The 7,361-nt window shown below is 41.1% G+C and overlaps 1 pseudogene; it reads right to left on the reverse strand.

The window, feature by feature from the left end:
* Positions 1-1,935: 1,935 nt before the first annotated feature.
* Positions 1,936-2,492, reverse strand: LOC116900223 (annotated as a pseudogene).
* Positions 2,493-7,361: the final 4,869 nt, after the last annotated feature.

Raw genomic sequence — 7,361 nt, forward strand, 5'->3', positions numbered from 1 at the left:
TTGGCTGGCCTTTAAACCTTGATGTCTACTTATATACAATTCCAATTATACTTCCTCTTTTGTTTTTGATGTCCATTGATTTCTCTTCTTCCTGAGCTGTCTTCTAATTTAGTGCTTCTCTCTTCAGTTTCAACCAAACTTTTAGAAACTTCATCTACTGAGTGATTAATATATTGTTTTCTTTCTTTAATCCCAGAACTCTGATTTGATTATTTTTATGTAATTTTTAGTTTTATGCCAACATTCTTCAATTTGATAATTTAATGTTTACATATAGCTTTTAGGTTTTTTTTTATCCTTAATTACACTATTGGAAGCTCCAGTACACTTAATCTTATCAGCTCATTTTTCTCTTTGTTTCAGTTATGGTTATTTTTTTTACCTTCCACCTCTTTGTGCTTTTTGTTTTCTGTTGAAATGTGTGTGGGAAATGTTAGCTGTGGTTTTATGCTCTTAGATTTTTAGATTATGTTTTCTTTCTCCAGAAAGGATTGTTCTGTTGTGCTTTGTTTGCCTTTAGGCAGGTAAGTTGGAACTCACCCATCTTAGCTCAAATAGATTGCAACTGATTCAAAGGCAGTCATCACTTTGTAAAGAAAAGTTCATTTCCTCTCCTCACACCTCCTCCTCAGGCTCCAGGTCTATACTCGGATTCTTCTTCCCTCATTTTACTTGACTCTAGGATTCAGTTTTGCCTTTAGCATTGCTTGTCCAGAGTCTTTCACCCTAGCTTCTTAGCCCATCTACAAGTCTCCCTGTTATTCTACCTTCTCAACCAAGATCCAGAACAAATGCCTCCAGAGAAACATTTAATCCTCTTCCAATCTCCTACCTTCTGGTCTAACCATCCCCTCAGGTGTTATACATTGTTGCTGGAAGTTACAGGGGAAGAGCAACAAATTTGGTCACTGTAGCCTTGTTATTCTAATGAGTGTGACATCTGTTTTCCTTCTTTATACTTAGAGTCAAGCTTTTGAAATTGATAAAAACACACAACCAGATCTTAAGTGTTTGATCTTTTTATTGAAAATAAGAGCTTTCAAAATTACAGTGGAGACTGTAATTCAGTTCAACAATGTTAAAGTTAATACTGGTGTCTGAAGAGATGGCTTGCTGATGAAGAGCTCTTGCTGATCTCCGAGAAAACTCATGTTCCAGCCCAGCACCATATCAGGTGACTTGCAGCCACCTGTGACTCCAGCTCCAGGCAAGCCTGGCCTCCACGGCACCTGAACAAACAAGTCATGCATGGTAGAACAAGTACTTGTTCAAGTCATTACTAAGTGGCTCTTTGGGGATTTGAGTTCAGGCCCCTGTCACTCCAAAACTGTGTGTACTCATTCTCTCTGCTTTGCTGGAATTTCAGTGAATAAGATTTTTTTTTTCTCTACTGGAGACAGGAGGTTTTATTGATGCTGATGTGGGTAGGAAAGGCCCTCAGGAGCTCGGGGCCTGAGTCGGTCAGCAGGCCCGTGGGGCAGGTTAGGGCACATTTTTCTGTGGCTCCTCCCTTGGGGGAGGGAGAGAACATCTTGGAGAGCCTACTCTTGAGAGCAAAGACAGAAAGAGATTACAGTCCCTATCTTGAGAGGAGGCATCACAGCAAGCAGCAACAACTTTGTGGAAAGCCGGATGAACTTGGTCAGTAGCGGGAAACAGAGGGAAGCACTGGGTTAGCCTCTTAGAAAGGTCAAACTGGTTGAGGTAACACCTCAAGGAATACTTGGTATTCGCAAGCAGAGTGAGGTGGGGCCCAAAACTCTTTTCCCTGTGTATCTCCTTAGGGAATAAAAGGCATTCAGGGAGTTCCCAGGCAAGGGGTGCCAGAATTAGTCCTTAGGGCACAGCTGAGGATAGAGAAGGCACCAAGGCACAATTAGGGGGCAGGGGGACAAGGGATAGCCTCCAAGCTGAGTGCCAGGGTCACAAGGGGATTCAGGACCGCCCAAGCTTTATCAGTGCTGTGTGGAGCAAGACCCGGACAGCCTCAGCCAACACTTCTAGACGCCATCTTGCTGCAGCGCTGAGCACTCGAGGTAACACACGGCTTGGATCTGCTTAGCCAGTGCCTGGCTCTGCTGTGGTGTGATGGGAGCTTGACCTTGCTCCTTACATGGGGTAATCAGGCTGGGCTCTCAGGTCCTTCTTGGTGCCTACCAGGAGGATAGGCAAGTCAGGGCAGTGGTGACACACCTCTGGGTGCCATTTGTGCCTCATGTTCTCCTAGGAAAGTGAACTTGAAATGGAGAAACAGATGACAAAGATGATGGTCTGAAAGTAATAAAGGGTGAGGAGGCTGTCATATTCTTCCTGGCCCACAGTGTCCCACAGGTTTAGGTTCACGGTGTGCTCACCAACCGCACTCTGGGCGCTGTGATGTGAAGCACAGTGGGGATGTAGTCCTTCGGGAAGGCATTAGTTGTATAGCAGATGAGAAGGCAGATCTGGCCTACAGTCCCATCGCCCACCACCGCACAGTTGACGCTCTGCATTGTCTTGTAAAGTCACTACCGTGGAGACAGTGCCTCCTTCCTCCCTCTTCTGGACCCCACTAGAAGTCGTGACCTGGTGCCCTTCCCGATTCAAGGCAGCTGGAGGCAGCGGTGGAGATGGCTTAGCCATTAAAGGCTAGGCTCACACCCAAAAATATAATAAGATTTTTTAAAACTTCAATAAAATAGTGGTAGAAAGGAACATTACTGTTGCGACAAATTTGCTACACCACTTTGAATCCCAGTGAGTCAAAACACACACACACACACACACACACACACACACACACACACACACACACACACACACACACACACACCTGGATTTTAAAGTGCCTTGGCTAGCTCAAAGGTTAGGCAGTTATAATCCTCCCCTAGGCTAGCACACATTTCCCTCCTGTAATCCTGGGTAACGCCCTCTAATTCCATGTTTTCTCTTTGTGCCCTGGCTCCTTCTGAGCAGCTCCATAGTCTTGGCTGTCTAAGGAGCTTCCGGGCAGCCCTTCTGGGGGCTGCATTCCTTCTCACCTACATTTCGGGTTTTCCTTCTGGCAGCTCTAAATCTGATCCGTCTCCCTCCAACCATAGTGATTTACCCCTTCCTCTCTCCCAGTCCCTAGCCCACGCAATCTGCCCAGCCATTGGCCATTGGCTCTTGATTGATTGATCAAAAACCAATTGGGGAGAAGGACCTGCAGCGTTTGAATATGCAGATTCCCAATTAATTCAAAGCATAGAACCAATCCCCAACACATTACTTTAAGAAAGATGGCCCCACTTGTAAGATACTGACATTCAAATGCAGTTTTGACTTCAACAGTATTCAGGTTTTACAATTTCCAGTTTAGGAATTTTTGGAAGGAGAAATTTTCCTTTTATCCTTCTGTGTTTGTTGTAATATTCTGATAACTTTTTACAAGCTATGACTGATGTTCAAGTCTGATTGTGATCCAAAAACAGTTTTGTATTATATCTGTCAATTAATCCCTTTATTGCTTTATTATGATGGTATTTTGGTGGAGTTTATGTTTATTAACTTTCTTACCTTGAAAATTTTTCTATGGAAAAGTCACAATATAACTGCAATTGACTTTGTTGCCCCAGGTCATTCTGAAATTTGGATTTTGTGACACGTGCTTTGTATCTGCCACGCAGTCATTTTGGACATCCTTGGTGTTCTTTCTTTCCCTGCAGTCCAGTTGAGAGTGCGTCACAGAGGCCAGACCTCTACCTTCCAACATTATAATGTCTGTTTCCAAAGAACGGGAGTATTTTCTTGAATATATATTTTTAACTTTTTATTGACTCTTTGTGAATGTACAGTGTGCGCTCTAATCCCATTAATCTCCCTGTCCCTTCCTATCTGCCCTCCACTCTTGTAACATTCCCCAAACAAAATAAAATAAGAGAGAAAATAGAAGCAAAAAATAAAAAAGCAAAACCATTTTGTCATAGAAGCTGAAGTGTGTCAAAATGTCCCACAGTAAACCCTTCTGGCCACACGTATTTACTTGCAAATGTTCATTGCAATGGGTCAAGCAAGACCTCTGGCTTCTGCTACACTATCAATATTGGATCCTCACCTTGATTCCTCTAGGATATCCTGTGTTGCCTGTGTCATGGAGGTCCTGCAGCTTTGGTTCTTTAGTATCAGCCCTTCCGTATGCTCCAGCAGTTCATAAAGGAAACAGATGTTGCAGTGGGCCAACTCAAAGCCCTAGAGTGGATCTGTGTCTGGGTAGTAGCTGAATTGGTCAGCCGTCAGCTCTCTCCATTCACACCATCATGGTGAGCTTTTTAGCACTGCCCTGAGTAGTTCACCCAAGGCTGTAACCAGCAAGGGGCTAAGCCAGCTCTCCTACCCCCATGCCACCAGAGCCAGATCTACTGTGCTGCTCAGGCAAAGCCAGCTCCCCTGAATGTTGCAGTCAGGAGGTGTTGGTCAAATCAGAAATTCTACTTTGATAGATATTAGTATTTGATCATAAGCAATTTCAGCTATATTTCCCTGCCTTAGAAAACTACCTATTTCCATCAATTAGTGTCACAGGCTGCATGTGGCATTTTCCTGTGCCAATGTTTATGATAATTTCAACTTTCAAGTAGCCAGCCTCATTGTGTAATGGTATTTTGATGCTTTGTTCCAGGAAATCCATAGTGCAAATATTTCCTCACCACTAACGTTTCTTAAAACACTGGGGCTTTTCTCTTTGAAGAACTGGTGCTACTGGTAAAGCTTACAGGGAGGCATTTATAGGAGATAATGAAACACAAATATATATTACAACTTAAATTTTAAGCATTATATATATATTTTTTTTTAATTACATGTTACCACACACAGAAGAAAGACTAACAACATTCTAGGAACAAAAGATAACCAGGTAAAAATTCAGTGTTTTTCTGGGTTTAGCTCTGATAATCAATGTAACCCTAAAATAATCTGGAATAAAGTTGCTGTTACATTATATTACTATCATATTACAACATAAAATGTATTTTATTCCTGAAACAGTTAAAAAGGTTGGCTCACCAGCTACTGTCCTTTCAGGAAGTAAATCTACCTAGTGGTAAACTAACATATCATAGACATCAAAGGATCGAAATATACACTATTTTTAAAACACACTTTTATTTACTCTTTGACAATTTTACACATGGATACAATCACTTTTTAAAACCGCGTCTTACCCCATGCTCCCTTTTGTCCTCCCACACATCCCAGCACATGTCCATCCTAACTTCAAAGCATTAAAACATAAATTCGAGAATCCAGTGAATAGACCGGCGTGGTAAGGGAGGGAGGAGTGGAATCACGCACACCTGCGAAGAATCAGTAATGATAATCAGTAATGATCAGTACTGCTAGTAATGCCGTTAATGCTACAAGACATTTACTACCCATGCCTGTTTACGAACGTTGTCCTAATCTTATCTTACAAATGATTTATACTTAACTATTTCAAATGATCTGATTTTACCCAGGCATCTTCTGTTTTTTCAAACTCAGGATAATATTTTGACCTTCCCTTGAACTTAGATATATATACTTTTTTTTTGGCTCTGTATTTTTAGGTTTTAGAATTAACAGGAAAAAAGAATTCGCCCTGTCCTCTCTCCTCTGAAGCACACTTGTTCACATTTCCTCTTCGCTCACCAGTTTCCTAGCAACGGCAGCAAACAAATGAAAACCTTTTATCTTCAAAAAATATTGAAGTGAGAAATCAAGATAAAAATGAGGGGTAAATGAAGAGTATCTTTTTAAATGCTTATGTAACTAAGAAGGAAAGAAAACCACTTCTTACTTAACTGTTATTTGCACACCAGCTGCTAGTGCTGGTTAGAGGACTCTGTGTGAAGCTGGCCCCAGAGGCCGCACGGATAAGCTTTGAAGATCAGCAATGAACCTTTGACCTCAAATAATATATCCATTGTGTGCGTGTTTACTTTCTTTCTTTCTTTCTTTCTTTTTTTTTTACATCCTGTCAGGATAAAAATCACTTACCCGTTAGTAAACAAAACTTTTCATTATAATAATAAAAAAAAAAACCAGTCAGAAGATTTTAGGGGAAACCTAAATCACACAAAAATCTTTGTATAATTTTCAGATAGTGGTGTCAATATGTTATGCAATCATTTATCTTCCATTGCTTTGTAATTTTTTCTTAAAAAGTATTTGCTTCGCCCCCAAGAAACCCTTTCTGATTTTTAAATAATAAGGGAAAATTCCTAGTGAAGTCTATTAAATAAAAAAAACAGTTCTGAACTATTAAACTAATTTTTAAAAAACAGGGTCAGACACAGAAGATTTCATTTTCAAGTGGTTACAGGCTTTGTAGCATGTGGCCAGGATATCTGCAGCTATCTGAAAATCCTTCTGTAATCTAAGAACAAAGGACGGCAGTGATCATTAATATCCCTAGGGGAATCAATGCTCTGAGGCTTATGCCAAAAACTTGTGGCTATTTCCATATAAGCAGCAGAGAAAGAAATCAAGATAGTAATTGCTGACCCTTTTACAGAAGGCAGTTGTCCTTACATCCCAGTATTGAGGTGTGTGTGTGTGCGTGTGTGTGTGTGTGTGTGTGTGTGTGTGTGTGTGTGATAAATAGCACAGCTGTATAATCCACTAAGCATTTACACCCAGATGTAAGTGCCAACTGTGATGAACACATGATTTCATCATACAACATCTTCCACCCCAGACATTTCCACTTTGTGTCCAGTGTGGATCTTGTTTCTGTAGGCGGCAGAAAAAGGGCTTTCTTTGGGAATCCCTGAGTAATCATGTCCCCAGATCAATACAATATCAATAGCAAAATCGAGTATTACTTTTCAGCTGACAGGTAACTATAGCGACATACAAATTCTAGTCGTAGTCACAAGTTTCTGTAGCACCCTGGCTACCTTAAATCATGCTAGCATCTGTTGCTGGAACTACTAACAAAAATGACTTATTTTATAAGGACTTACATGCAATCAGCCTTTCTACAACATTTCTAATTAAATTTAAATTTTCACTATTATTTTCTCTAATCTCCTTCCCACCCCTATGTCTCCCACTCTGCATAAGTCCTCTTTCCTTATTTATGACTTCATTGGTTTGTTTCTGGAGATCCATCAAGTTTAACCAGGACAACTTTGTGTCTCTGTGTTCAGAATTATCTACCGGAGCCGGGCAGCTTCTCAGAGCATACAAAACTGAAGACAATAATGACTGCCCCTGCCTAGAATCCCTAAGAAGCCGCCTTTTCTTACAGTCTGTGGAGAACCAGAGGGAATCGCTGTCAGGACAGAACTGTCGTCTAATCACTTGCCAGCTGCAGTCTTCACTGGGAATTGTGCAGAAGACAATAGCAGATTGTTGAG

This window comes from Rattus rattus, chromosome 5 (assembly GCF_011064425.1).
Source record: "Rattus rattus isolate New Zealand chromosome 5, Rrattus_CSIRO_v1, whole genome shotgun sequence".
Taxonomy (NCBI): Eukaryota; Metazoa; Chordata; class Mammalia; order Rodentia; family Muridae; genus Rattus; species Rattus rattus.